This window comes from Leuciscus leuciscus, assembly GCF_965113295.1.
Source record: "Leuciscus leuciscus genome assembly, chromosome: 13".
In the NCBI taxonomy this organism is placed as follows: domain Eukaryota; kingdom Metazoa; phylum Chordata; class Actinopteri; order Cypriniformes; family Leuciscidae; genus Leuciscus; species Leuciscus leuciscus.
The window spans coordinates 40,518,943-40,532,425 of record NC_138737.1 but is presented as its reverse complement, the minus strand read 5'-3'; the positions used below and the strand labels follow the sequence as shown (position 1 = coordinate 40,532,425).

General features: G+C 37.8%; 1 protein-coding gene across 1 annotated transcript in view; it reads right to left on the bottom strand.

The window, feature by feature from the left end:
* Positions 1-13,483, bottom strand: part of LOC309512978 (uncharacterized protein) — a 58,336-nt gene that overhangs the window by 15,616 nt on the left and 29,237 nt on the right. The window lies entirely within an intron of this gene.

Sequence of the window (13,483 nt, the reverse complement as noted above, 5' to 3'; positions counted from 1 at the left end):
GAAACATCAGTCAGACGCTTAGTAGGAAATCATAAGTCAGATCAGAACATAGAATCATGCAAGTGTATAATCACAGAAGTAGTTGTCATGATGTCATACTAGAGACTACACAGTCATTTTGTTGAGAAATGCATAAACTTTGAGGAATCAGGTTAAAACAGACAGAAGGACACTTTCATTCACTTCAAAACACGTTTACTTACGGTCCTGATCTCTGTCCCTCAACAGCAAAGAGGAAAAGGGCTAAAATGAGCCCTTTCCAAACACAAATCTCCCTCACAGCCATGAAGAGAGATCATCCAACACTAAATGTCAAACAAGCGTCTCTTTCAGAAACCCCACAGAACTTCTGTGAAGCTCTACCACTGTTTAATGCTCAACAGCTTCTCTCAATCATCTACACTGATTGCAGCGATATTTAAACGCTCTTAATTGTCGTGAGGAATTCATTAAGCTCGTTAATTTCAATGATTAACCTAACCTGTAATTCATTTTGTCTGTTTATTACTCCATCCAGTAGCCTTTACAACATAACACATTATCTGAAATACTGCTGATAATATTTACAGATAATTTAAAAAAAGTTACAAATGGGTCCATTGAGGACAAAAATTTTCACGTCCAAAACCTGTCATATCATTTTGAAGCTTGGGAGCACAGACTTAAGTTTGGTCTCATTTTAAACAAGACCCTTGGCAAATAATTGTTGCCGTAAAAATGTTTTAGAAGTTAAACAAAAAAGTTATAGAGGTTTAAGTTTATGAAAATGTTTTATGAACTTTTTTTTTATATAAAATATGAAACTGCTAGAAAATCAAAGCCAGAAATCATAAGTTGTTCCAAATTTGAGGTTGACATCTCTATATATATATATATATATAAAGCTTTCAGTAAGATTTAGTTTGGGTGCAGTACCATCATTTTCCCCTTCAGATGCCAGCAAAGCTCCACCGGTACACACAGTGGTTGGGTTTGTGGTTTGCAGTTGAGTTTTTCTCTCTCAAATATTACAAGCAAACATACGCACACACACATAAACATACAAACCACACTCTGACATTCATACCAACACACCCACACAATTATAGCTGAATAATTTATCCAATTGGCTCTAGATAGATAGATAGATAGATAGATAGATAGATAGATAGATAGATAGATAGATAGATAGATAGATAGATAGATAGATTGATTGATTTGGAACATGAGTGAATTACAAAGCCTTGTTTATATAATTAATAATTTAGCAACCAAACGTTACGTGGCAAATATAGAAACATATTTGGATTTGAGCCGAATGAGAGAGGTGCATACAGTTTCACTGCAACCGTAGTATATATGATATGTGTGTGTGCATGAGGCACCTGCTCAATCTGTCAGGGTTTTAGACTTATGTTTGGCCACTAGAGGCTCCCATTGCATCTCTTGTTGGTTTTCAATCTCTGTCATTGTGTCTTATTGTTGTCACCTGTGCCTTGTTCCCTGTTTCTCCTGAGCACTTTTCCCAGTGTTTCCAGTGTCATGACCAGGTCTAGGTCGTTCTCTTGCTGTGCCTCTTTTGGAGTTATCTAAATCTACTTTGTGTACCTGGTATGGTTCCTTTGTTTAGTTTAATTGACTTTTGCTCTTTGAAATTTTTGGAGTACTCACAGATCTTCTTTGTGAACTTTTTTTCAAATTCCCTCTGGATTTACTTTGTGGACTTTTGGGATTTACTTTTTGGAACTGTTGTCAAACTATTTTTGGAAGTTTTTCGGAGTTTACTTTTTGGATTTATCCTAGGAAAGTTTGGACGTTCCTTTTCATCAAATAAAAGATTTGAAGACATTTCCCAGAACTGTCATCTGGATTTCTGCATTTGGGTTCACCTTTTTGACAAGTTTTCACACTAGTCCTAACTCTGTGTTTCTAACACGATCAGTTGGATTTAATGAAGATACAAAGAAAACTACAATGCATCACAAAATACACAAGTGTCACAAAAACAAGCGTAGCAGCCTATTGCCAACTACAACTGATCGCATAGTTTTTTTTTGTTAATCTGTTAATTAAGTGCAGGGTTTGAAATTACGTTTTTCACTCACCGGCCAATTTGGCTTCTAAATTTTTAAGTTACCGGCCATTCATAACTTCTACTAGCTAAAATACAAAGAAAAAAGAAGAAATATATATATATATATATATATATATATATATATATATATGTATGTATATATATATCATTTGGATGTCATTAATTTCTTATTCAGACAAAATCCTGTCACCCTGGTGTTTTTTCTCTTCCTATTTCATCCTCATCACCAAAAGTGTATTTTGTGGACAGATCAATACAGTACAAAGAACATCAAAAAATGTGGGACGTTGGAAAATAACATCTTTTCTGTTAACTAAATGCTTTTTAATCTTCGCTTTTGCTTCAATGCAAATGAACAAGCGCGCGCCGTTATTTGTTGTGTAGTGACGAGTGTGTTCAAGTGAGCCAGATATGAGCAGATTCTGCAGAATACACTCTATTTAATATATCGTGATGACTCACGAGTTGAGTATTGGCTTACAGATTTGGCTAACACGAACTTCCCCAGCAAAGTGAGTAAACCTAATAAGTAACCAGCCAAAATGGCCAGTGATTCGACAGCGTTACTCGCCACAGTTGATTTTCACCCACATTTGTCCGGTGTTAATTTCAAACCCTGTGAAAGAATTTCATAAAGTGAAATATATTTCGTTTAGTCCTATTTATTTTATTCCTTTTACTGCTTTATTTCTGTTTTTCTTGGTTCACAGAAGCGTTGCAGGTGCGTGATTCGTGGGAATCCTAATGTTTTTAAAACAATCCAAATTGGGTTGAACTGATGCTGGATTTTTCTGGATTGTTTTTGTGTTCCTGTTTTATGTCATCATTTGACTATGAGCTTTGTTGTAGTAGTTCAGTTATAGTAGTAAACTAAACAAAATTCCAGACAACACAAATGTTAACAGGTATTTAGGGGCTGTTTACACGACAGTATTTCCGACTAAAAATAAAAAAATTAAAAAAGTGTTTTGGCCAATCACTAACACGACAACAGTGTTTTGGTGGCCTGAAAATGTAAACTTTTGAAAACAGGTTTCAAAGTGCAAGATTTTGAAAACGACACCGTTATCGTCTATGTGTAAACAACAGAAATGTGAATTTGTGAAAAAAGTGACATGCCTATTATGTGTCCAAAACGCGGTGCGGAAGCGGTACCTAATAAAGTGGCCGGTAAGTATACATAATATTTATCAAAAAACAAAGTGTTGAAGCTAAAGATTAACTGTAAACCAGTCAGGATCACCTATGGCCACTGAACCGTCTAATGTATTTTACAAACAAACATGTGAAAATCATGAGTTTCGATCAGATTGACTGGTTAGCGGTTTAACTGTTTAATTTCCTAACAGTTAACAGGGGTTTAGTATCATGTGTTTACAAGGTGGCTGTTGATGTTATTTTGGACAGAAAAAAAAGTCATACATATTTTCTTTCACACACCAGTTTGTTATTGTGGTATCATCAATTTCATATCTTCCTTAAACTGTATAAAAAGAACCATAAACCACGTTTCCACTGAAATTACCTGGAACAATTTGTCCCAGGAACTTTTTTTCAAACACATATTTGCCAGAAGAAGAAAAAACCTCTTTATTTCAAAACATTAGAAACAGAAATAAAACAGGCAGAAGAATAAAATGTTTGTCTAACACGTTTAAAATGTTACTTCTTGTTTCAAAATGTTGTTAGAACATTCAAAAGTAACATTCCCATAGTGTCTGAAGAAGGATTAAATGGAATGTTCATGTTCCTTTAACGTTCGTGGAACCAAGAAATGTTCAGAGAACATTCAGAAATAGTGTTTTCAAAACTTAATTGGAACGTTAGCAAAACGTTCTAAGAAGCTGTTTTTGTTCCCTGGGAGTGATGTACACTTCCCGTTCATATGATCAGTCCAGACAGAGGAGGTCTGCACATGTTCATCTTCCTCCAAACTCCAGGCGTCTCTGCAAATGCCCATTAAGGAACTATCCCTGGAAAGTGCTATACGATTCTCTACATTCCCATAATGAATGTAGGCTACGACACCAAAGTTATGTGTTCTGTTTGGAAACGTTCTGTTCAAAGCTGGTCGAAGTTAACAGCTAACGTTCTGTTAACATATGCTATGTAAATGAGGGCACAGCAGACATCTCGCCTCTCTTTGTTGCTGTCGTCGAGTATGCTAATAAGAAGACACACACACACACACACACACACACAGCAATTAGCCTCATTGGCATGCAGCTCCTCACGGTGATGTCACGACTAGCAAACGCGAGGAGGTCGTGACCTTTTCAGCCCTCCGTGGCTCTGAGCATGAACTGAATACTGACGTAAATCTGGGAAAACTCTTGAGGAAAATGCTAAATGAGCCAGTGTGGAAAGAAGAGCACAATGGAATTATAGGAAAAGATTGAGCAACAGAAAAGGAAAAGCGGTAATACTGTTCCTTCATTGATGAATAACATCACAGGAACGAATGAGTAACGCACTCTTATCATTCTAGTAACTACTATTAGCTAACAAGAAACTCTGATTAATTAATTAGTGAGTATTAGCGCTCAGTTGAATGTGGTAGTTCACTATTAGCTAATCAGTAACTACAATTTTTCATACAGTATCTCAAGAACTACTATATACAGGTTCATAATTAATATTAACAATGCATAATGTATATTATAAGGTAATGGTAACCCATTAGTAATAATTCAAGTTGTACTACATTCTTCTAAAGGAACTAGTTATAATTTGGATCAGTTTTCTAAAGTGAAAAGCTTGATAACTACCTAATATTGACTGAAGTCATTGTAAATTTTTAGATTTTTGTAAGGTTTTGGACAGTAATGATTCAGAAGAAAGAAACTACTACTTATTTGGATCAGTATTCTCAAGTGAAGATCATGGGAACACACTAGTTACTAAATCTATCGGAAGGAATTACTATCCAAAACCTTAAAATCTCAAAAGCGTACAATGACTTCAGTCAATATTAGGTACTTATCATGTTTTTCTCTTTAGAAAACTGATCCAAATTATTAGTAGTTCCTTTAGAAGGATGTAGGAACACTTGAGTCATTACTAGTGGGTTAACGTTACCTTTTATTATAAATTATGCATTATTCATGTTAATTATGAACCTGTATATAGTAGTTCTCTGGGAGGTATGAAAAAAATAGTAGTTACTGATTAGCTAATAGTGAACTACCACATTCATCTGAGCGCTATTACTCACTAATTCATTAATCAGAGTTTCTTGTTAGCTAATAGTAGTTACAAGAATGTTAATAGTGCGTTACTCATTCGTTACTCATGAAGAAACAGTATTATAAAGTGTTACCGGAAAAGCACATCTTGATATCAGTTGCCTGAGTCATATTATATGTAACTTTGATGATTCACTAATGCATGTGCAGTTTCAGTGTATATTTAAAAGAGTGGTTGTGTATCTGTGTGGGACGGATCTTATTCCGGTAAGACCAAGCTTATTAGCATGTCTAAATAATTGCAAGTCTTTCTTACCTTAATGAAGCACTACAGGCGTGGAATAACTGTTTGTCAGAGAAAACGGTATGACAACCTATTGTTACACCTCCAGCGGATCTGAAGAGAGTGAACCTTGTAACACCGTCAGTTTTAACACTTTAAAGGATGATTTCGCCATCATTCATTTTGAGGAAGAAAAAGCATTTCTTGGTTGTAATTTGATTTCAAGTGAATGTCAAGTGAACAATTGCTTAAAATAGGACCGTGAGTAAGCCAACATTTGACACACACTGTCTGATGGGTTTTCTTTCAGTTTTAGCTCATGTTTTAATTTGTTCAATAAATTCTCTTTTTCTTTTACTGCTGTATCATGATTTCAGAGTGAAACAGCGACAAAATAATTCAGCAGATTGTTTTCTATTTGATATTGGCAGAAAATCACAAACCTAACACAATACATGTCACATTTTAGTAACAGGATTACAAAAAGAGCAAACCACATATAATTCATATATGTGAACAAATAAATAATATATGAAATGAACCAGCTTATAATATTTATTTTAAGGTAGACAAGCAACATTTTCTGAAGCTTATTCTGAGCGTCTGTTGATGACTTTTATTTTTCATGAATCTCTTTCATAGCCTTACTGAAGAAAGTGCGTTGGCCTTCATCGTTTCCTTTTGGAAACGAACAACACTTGTTTTATGTTTTTCTCTGTTTTTCTTCCTCTGACCATTATTGCTCTGCTCTACCCTTCAAAGATCAAAAGTCATGCAATGCTTTACTTTCCATAATGAATGTTTCCTGGTACAAGACTCAAACATATAACTCTATAATATAACAAACTTTCTCATTGCTTTACCAAAGCTTTAAAGTAGCAGCTAAGAAAGAGATGAGTGCAGACAATCCCACAAAACCCTGGGAAACGCTGACTCCCACGCCGGAGACCCGGGTTCAAGGCCTTGAGTAGGACCTGGGTGCGCGGTTACACAAAGGTAAAAATGTGTGTGTGTGTGTGTGTGTGTGTGTGTGTGTGTGTGTGTGTGTGTGTGTGTGTGTGTGTGTGTGTGTGTGTGTGTGTGTGTGTGTGTGTGTGTGTGTGTGTCCGTGTGTGTGTGTGTGTGTGTGTGTGTGTGTGTGTGTGTGTGTGTGTGTGTGTGTGTGTGTGTGTGTGTGTGTGTGTGTCCGTGTGTGTGTGTGTGTGTGTGTGTGTGTGTGTGTCCGTGTGTGTGTGTGTGTCCGTGTGTGTGTGTGTGTGTGTGTGTGTGTGTGTGTGAGTGAACCCGTGTGTGTGTGTGTGTGTGTGTGTGTGTGTGTGTGTGTGTGTGTGTGTGTGTGTGTGTGTGTGTGTGTGTGTGTGTGTGTGTCCGTGTGTCCGTGTGTGTGTGTGTGTCCATCCTGGTAAACCCTATGTTTTGGTGACCAAATGACGCCACAAATGGCAATATCTGAAATCCTTGTCCTTTGTGGGTCATTTTTTGATCCCCATGAGGAAAACAGCTTATAAATCATACAGAATGGGCTTTTTTTTTAATGTAAAAATGCAGAAAGTTTTCTGTGAGGGGTAGGTTTAGGGGTAGGGTTGACAGTGATGCTGGAAGGAGAGAGCATTACAAAAGTCCAATCTGGATAGAACAAGAGCTTTGACAAGGAGTTTTGTAGCTCTGATAGGAAGGACCTGATCCTCCTAATATTGTATATGGCAAATCTGCAGGACCGGGCCATTAAAGCAATGTGGTCTGTGAAGTTCAACTGATCATCAGTCACAACTCCAAAGTTCCTGTCCTGGAGGGAGTAATGGTTGACGAACCCAGCTGAATGGAGAAGTTGTGATGAAGTGATCGGTTGGTCGAGACCACAAGTAGTTCTGTCTGGCTGGCTGAGATGCGAGCAGCTCCTGTTGGATCTTCCGGCTGGAATGAGAGGTAGAGTTGTGTGTCATCAGCATAATAGTGATAGGAAAAAACATGTTTCTTAATAACAGATCCTAGTGATGAGATGTAGATGGAGAAGAGAAGCGGTCCCAGCACTGAGCCCTGAGGCACCTCACCCCTCTACGACACCCTGAAGGACCTACTGAGAGATAAGACTTGAACCATTGGAGTGTGGTTCCTGAGATGCCCTTTGTCTTGAGGGATGACAGGAGAATCTGGTGGTTAACTGTGTCAAATGCAGCAGACAGATTCAGCAAGACAAGTACTGAGGATTTGGAAACTGCTTTTGTCAGCCACAGAGCTTCAATAGCCAAGAGCAGTTCAGTGGCCGCTTTTGAAACCACACTGGTTGTTGTCCAGGAGGTTGTTCTGTGTAAGAAAGGTAGAGACTTGGTTGAACACGACTCATTCAATTATAGTATTTATATCTAGCTGTACATATAGTCTATACTATTGGTCTACTCTATTGTCTTTTTAGAGCTGCTTTAAAGCAAAATGTGAATTTGTCTCATATATGATGAAGCTTGCACCATTGATTCTGTCATGAAGCTGCTTTAAAACAATCTGTATTGTATGAAGCGCTATAGAAATAAACTTTCACAGCTGTGTCAGATGTCTGCTTATAAACTCTCCCATTGTGATACAATCAAAGATTTGGATGTTGACTGTTAATTGCAGAGGAGCAGATGAAATATGATGCAGAAGTGTCTAGGGTGGCATAGATGCGCATCTTTGTGCAAGCTTCAATTAAGCTGTGAAGTGACAGACATTGTATCCGCTTCTAAGAGGCACTCAATTAGCTTTCAAAAGCATCTTGACTGGGATCTCAGCCTAGCATGTAGACACTTAAGGGCTGAGTTACATAAACACAGAGCAAAGGCTGGATATATATATGAGGACTGATATGTGCGTGTGGAAAAGAGAACGAGGGAGAACGCGTCATCCTCCGGTGATTTGCAGCACGGCACGGCCCGCGGCTCCCGGGGTTCACACACACACTCACCTGAGATCGATGGGGGTCTGCAGTCTCCATCCCTCACCCTCACCAGCCTCTTCCCCATTAACACCAGGGAGGCGGCAAGGAGACTGTAATTGGAGAGAGCCACAGGGATCGTGTGTGTGTGTGTGTGTGTGTGTGTGTGTGTGTGTGTGTGTGTGTGTGTGTGTGTGTGTGTGTGTGTGTGTGTGTGTGTGTGTGTGTGTGTAGACTCAATAAGATAGAGAGCCATCCGCTAACACTAATGTTTTCCATTATGTCTCTGCTGTTGCAGAGAAAAACAGCCTGTCTTCTAAGCCTGTATGTTTAGATCCTTTCGGATATGTGTATAACACTTGTTTGTGACAATTCCATTAAATACAATTCACATTTATTTGTATTGCACTTTCACAATACATATCATACATATCAGCTTCACAGAAAATGCACATGTCTTCATTACAATTTAGAGGCTACTGAAGCGAAAAAAAGAAAAGAAATGTTTGTGTAACACCGAATTATTCTGAAGAAAGACATTACAGCCAAATATAGGTGAACATCTTCCTTTTCACAAAGTGTGTCATGAAACAGAAGGATTCACACAGGTAAAGTAATCAACAGGTTTATTTGCAGAAGTATGTGATCGCAACGATGGAAGCAGGTGAGCAACTGATGAATATAGTGTTCAGGATGGATATCTGGATGAGTAATGGTCTTATCTGTTGCAGGTTCGGAAATGGAGATCGAGGCAGATGACTGAAGACGGATGAAGGAAGCAGATGACTGAAGGTAAATCGTTCTGGTAGGTATCATCCAGGTAAGGAGTCAGGTAAGTGTTCTTTGAGGGAACGACGAGACCAGACAATTGTGAACTGCAGTGGAAAGAGTTATATAGTGCTGGGTGATGATCAGTGAAGATTGGTGACAGGTGATGGTGATTAGTACTCTGGTGACTGGAGTGTAGAGGTCTGGTGCTGTCGATGTTGTTGACTCTGTGACAGTACTCCCTCCTCCACAGCCAGCTCCTGATGGGACGGGGACGGGGACGGGGACGGCCTCTCGGGGCTGGATGAGCATTATGGAAGTCGTACAGCAGTGAAGGGTCCAGAATGTCATCACGAGCGACCCATGACCTCTCCTCTGGGCCAAATCCCTCCCAGTCGACGAGGTATTCCAAAAGCCCGCCCCGTCGCCGGGAGTCTAGGATAATGTTGACTCGATAGATGTTCTCCTCGGACGGGTCCACAGGAGGAGGAGGTACGTCCTCAGCACCAGACCCTGGGGAAGAAGGAACCAGAGGATTAGTGAATGGTTTGAGTAGGGAGATGTGAAATTAAGGATACATTTTGTAGTAAGAAGGAAGGGTTAACCGGTACGTGACATCACAGTTTTTTAGAATAGAAGGTGCATGGATGGAGTTTGGGAGGCTCACCCTGCCGCTGAGATAGCACAGCTCCTACCCCATTGGTGGAGGCGTCCACCTCGACGATGAAGGCGAGATCTGGATTGGGATGAACGAGGGTAGGAGCTGTACTGGAGGCTTTCTTAAGTTGGTTGAAGGTGGTGTTAGCTTCAGAGTTCCAGGACAGAGACTCGGCCCTATTGTTCAGTAAGGAGGTGAGTGATGAGCTGAGTTTACTGAAGCCATTGATGAATCGACGGTAGAAGTTGGCGAACCCCAGGAAGCGTTGGAGTTCCTTGATGGAAGTGGGTTGTGGCCAGTTCTCCACCGTCTCTACCTTCCTCTGGTCCATCTTTATGCCGTGTTGATCGATGACGTACCCGAGGACGTGAACTGTGTCACGGTGGAACTCACATTTTTCGAGTTTCAAGAAGAGGTGGCTTCTGTAGGACTTGCGTTACGTGGTGGCGGTGGTCGGCCAGGTTCTGGAAATAGATGAGAATATCATCTATATACACGATGACAAAGCGGTGAAGGAATTCCCGGAACACCTCGTTCATGAACCCTTGGAAGACGGAAGGTGCGTTGGAAAGCCTGTACGACATAACCTGGTACTCGTAGTGCCCTGATGGAGTGACGAACACCGTCTTCCACTCGTCACCTTTGCGGATTCTCATGTCAAGAATTAGAAATTTCAAAGACTCGTTCACTTTGATGAATGAATTGACAATGCAAGGCGGTTTCAACTGTTTTTCAGTATAGTCGGATATGAAATAATAGTTGGGATTGGCAGTTTATATTATTGACAAACTAATCATATTTTGCATTTCACACGTTTTAAATGAAATTATAAAAAAAAAATCTGACATATCTAGCTACTAATAGCACTTAATTAAATTTTAGTGTGAAATTCCATTATATTCCAGGGTAATAATTAACTTTCACAGTAATTTTACAGACTTTTCAGCATGCACAGATTATGCTGTGGATTTTTTAAAAACTTGTTGGTTGATAGTTACAGTGGTGAACAATATAACATCTTGAAGTAGCATCATGGTTAAAGACATATGTGAATATAATGTGAATTCACAGTAAAACGAGCAGCACTGTACATTACTGTGATGTTAGTATCATTCTGCTGTTGCATTGATTTCATAGTAAATTTCTTCTGACTACAGTAATTTATTGTACAATAATACTATTTCATCCTGTAAATTCCTGGCAAATGTATACAGTGTATCTCTGTGTAAAGTTTTTGTTGATCTCTTTCCTCCATGTTTGCTGTCACGTCTGCTTCTGTCTTTTCTTCTCAAGCTTTTTAGGTTCGTAAGTGGAGAGTGACGCAGCTGTTTACTTGCTTTTAATGGACAGGTATAATACCTTCAGCTAAATCTGAACACAAACAATGTGAAAGAACGGACCAAACACAAGCCTGAAAAAAAAAAGTGGCAGTTCTACTAAAGCATAGAGATGTTTGTATAGAGATACAAAAGAGAAGAAAAAGATGGAGCAAAAAAAATTGAAGTAGAAACATTGGAAGGACAGAACTTCATAAGAACTTCTTTTTATATGTGCTCCAAACCTCCAATTCACTATCTTAAGATTGATTAATTGCCAAATAACATGGTCTAATCAGTCCGGAGATGCATTGGACATGCTTTAATTTAATGTGGTGTCGAACCAAAATATTTACCTTAAGAAAGTATAAGTAGGCTATATCCTCACACTTTTGCCACATACTGTTGCCATCATTCAGACATGTTCAGATCACAATGTTTGCATGAATGAGTTACAGAGAATGAATAAACTTTATATATAAAAGATTCAACATTATAGGAAAATCTTTGTAACCTACAGGCGTACAGAAGAAAGTGAGGTTGATATAAGAATTACGGCTTTATCTAGTCATCATCGTCACAAAAGAGAATGTTATTTCTCCGGCCTGCCTGAGCATTTATTTTGATTATTAATTGTGTACAGATGTTTATGTGAGAAGATCTTATTCCTGCCTATCTGAAGAGTGCCTGCCTGCTTTATTTATTCAGTTTATTTATTCAAAATACATACCAATGGAACTGTTTATCATTTAATGTTTTATTTTTTAATAGGTTAACCTGTACAGGGTACAATCATAAATACTTGTGCAGTAATTTATCTTTAGATATTGCTGGGATGGTACTGCCATCTGCTGGACAATAGTTTCCCCACATGACATGCTCAAATTTGAACAAGGCAATTTCTCATCATAAAACGACGTGCATTCATTCTAGTTACATCAATGAGAACTGATTCAACAAGCTGCTTGAAATATTTATTAATGTTTTGTTTGTTAGTTTTTTTGTTTTTTTTTGTTTTCAGAGGCGCTTCTTCAGAGGATCTTCAGGATTCATCCAAACTTCTGTAGATGCATACGGAGCCATCCTTTCATTAAATACTGGAATATCATTTTTTAAGACATCATGTTATGATGTAAATATTCAATAAGGTCCCACTTACTGTATCATACACAGATTTGCCCAAAGTTGACTTCAAAACATGTTTTTACATTGTACTAAAGACTGTCAAACTTTCAATTAGTAAATAATTACATCTATTTTATGAATGATTTAATGAGATCAAAATAGTTGCTGGATTTATCAAAGTTTACAAAGTACATGCAATATGCATTACATACAGTATATAAGTTATGAGTTCAGAATTGACAGAGAGGAGGATCCAAATGCAGTGACTATTTAAAAAAAAAAATGCTGGGCAACGATTACTCGCATCCAAAACTAAAGTTTGTGTTTACTTAATATATGTGTGTACTGTGTATAATTAAATACACACACATGCATGTTTATGTTTAAGAAATATTTGCCTGTATACAGTATGTTTAAACATAATTTAAATATAAATATTTTTTATATAAATAAACACAAAATCTTAAATATATACATGCATGTGTGTGTGTGAATTTATATACAAAATAATTATACACAATACACAGACATATATTATGTAAACACAAACTTTTATTTTGGATGTGATTAATCGTTGCCCAGCAATCTATTTATCAATCCAGGCAAGAAACAGGAGATTTCAAACACGAGATAAAGAGTACACAACATCCATGAAGTACAACAGCAGACAAGGAACATGAGAAACACTGGGGTTTAAATACACAAGGAGTAAAACAAGACACACCTGGGAACAATCAAATAACTAATCAACAAGAAAAACTACAAAGGACTACAAAACATGGCCCAGAACAGGAAATAACATAAAAGTCCACATAAGACAAAGATATAACTTTATAGTTGTGATCAGAGTAAAAGAAATATTCCAGGTTCAGTACATGTTCAGCTCAATCGATAGCATTTGTGGTATAATTTCTATTAACACAAAAAAAATATTTACTTAGTAAGTAAATGGGGCAAATTTCAAAAAGTCCAGGTTGTTTCACACACACACAGGTTTCCTTTTAATCCAGGTCCTGATTTTTTCTTGCCCTTCAATGTTATAAATACAATTCAAATAAACACTTTAAACCAACCTATTCAATCCCAACTTAAACTTATTAAATACACACAATTCTATGGTTATTTTTTGTTTATGGTAATATGGCCATCAAATGTCAATTGTGCGT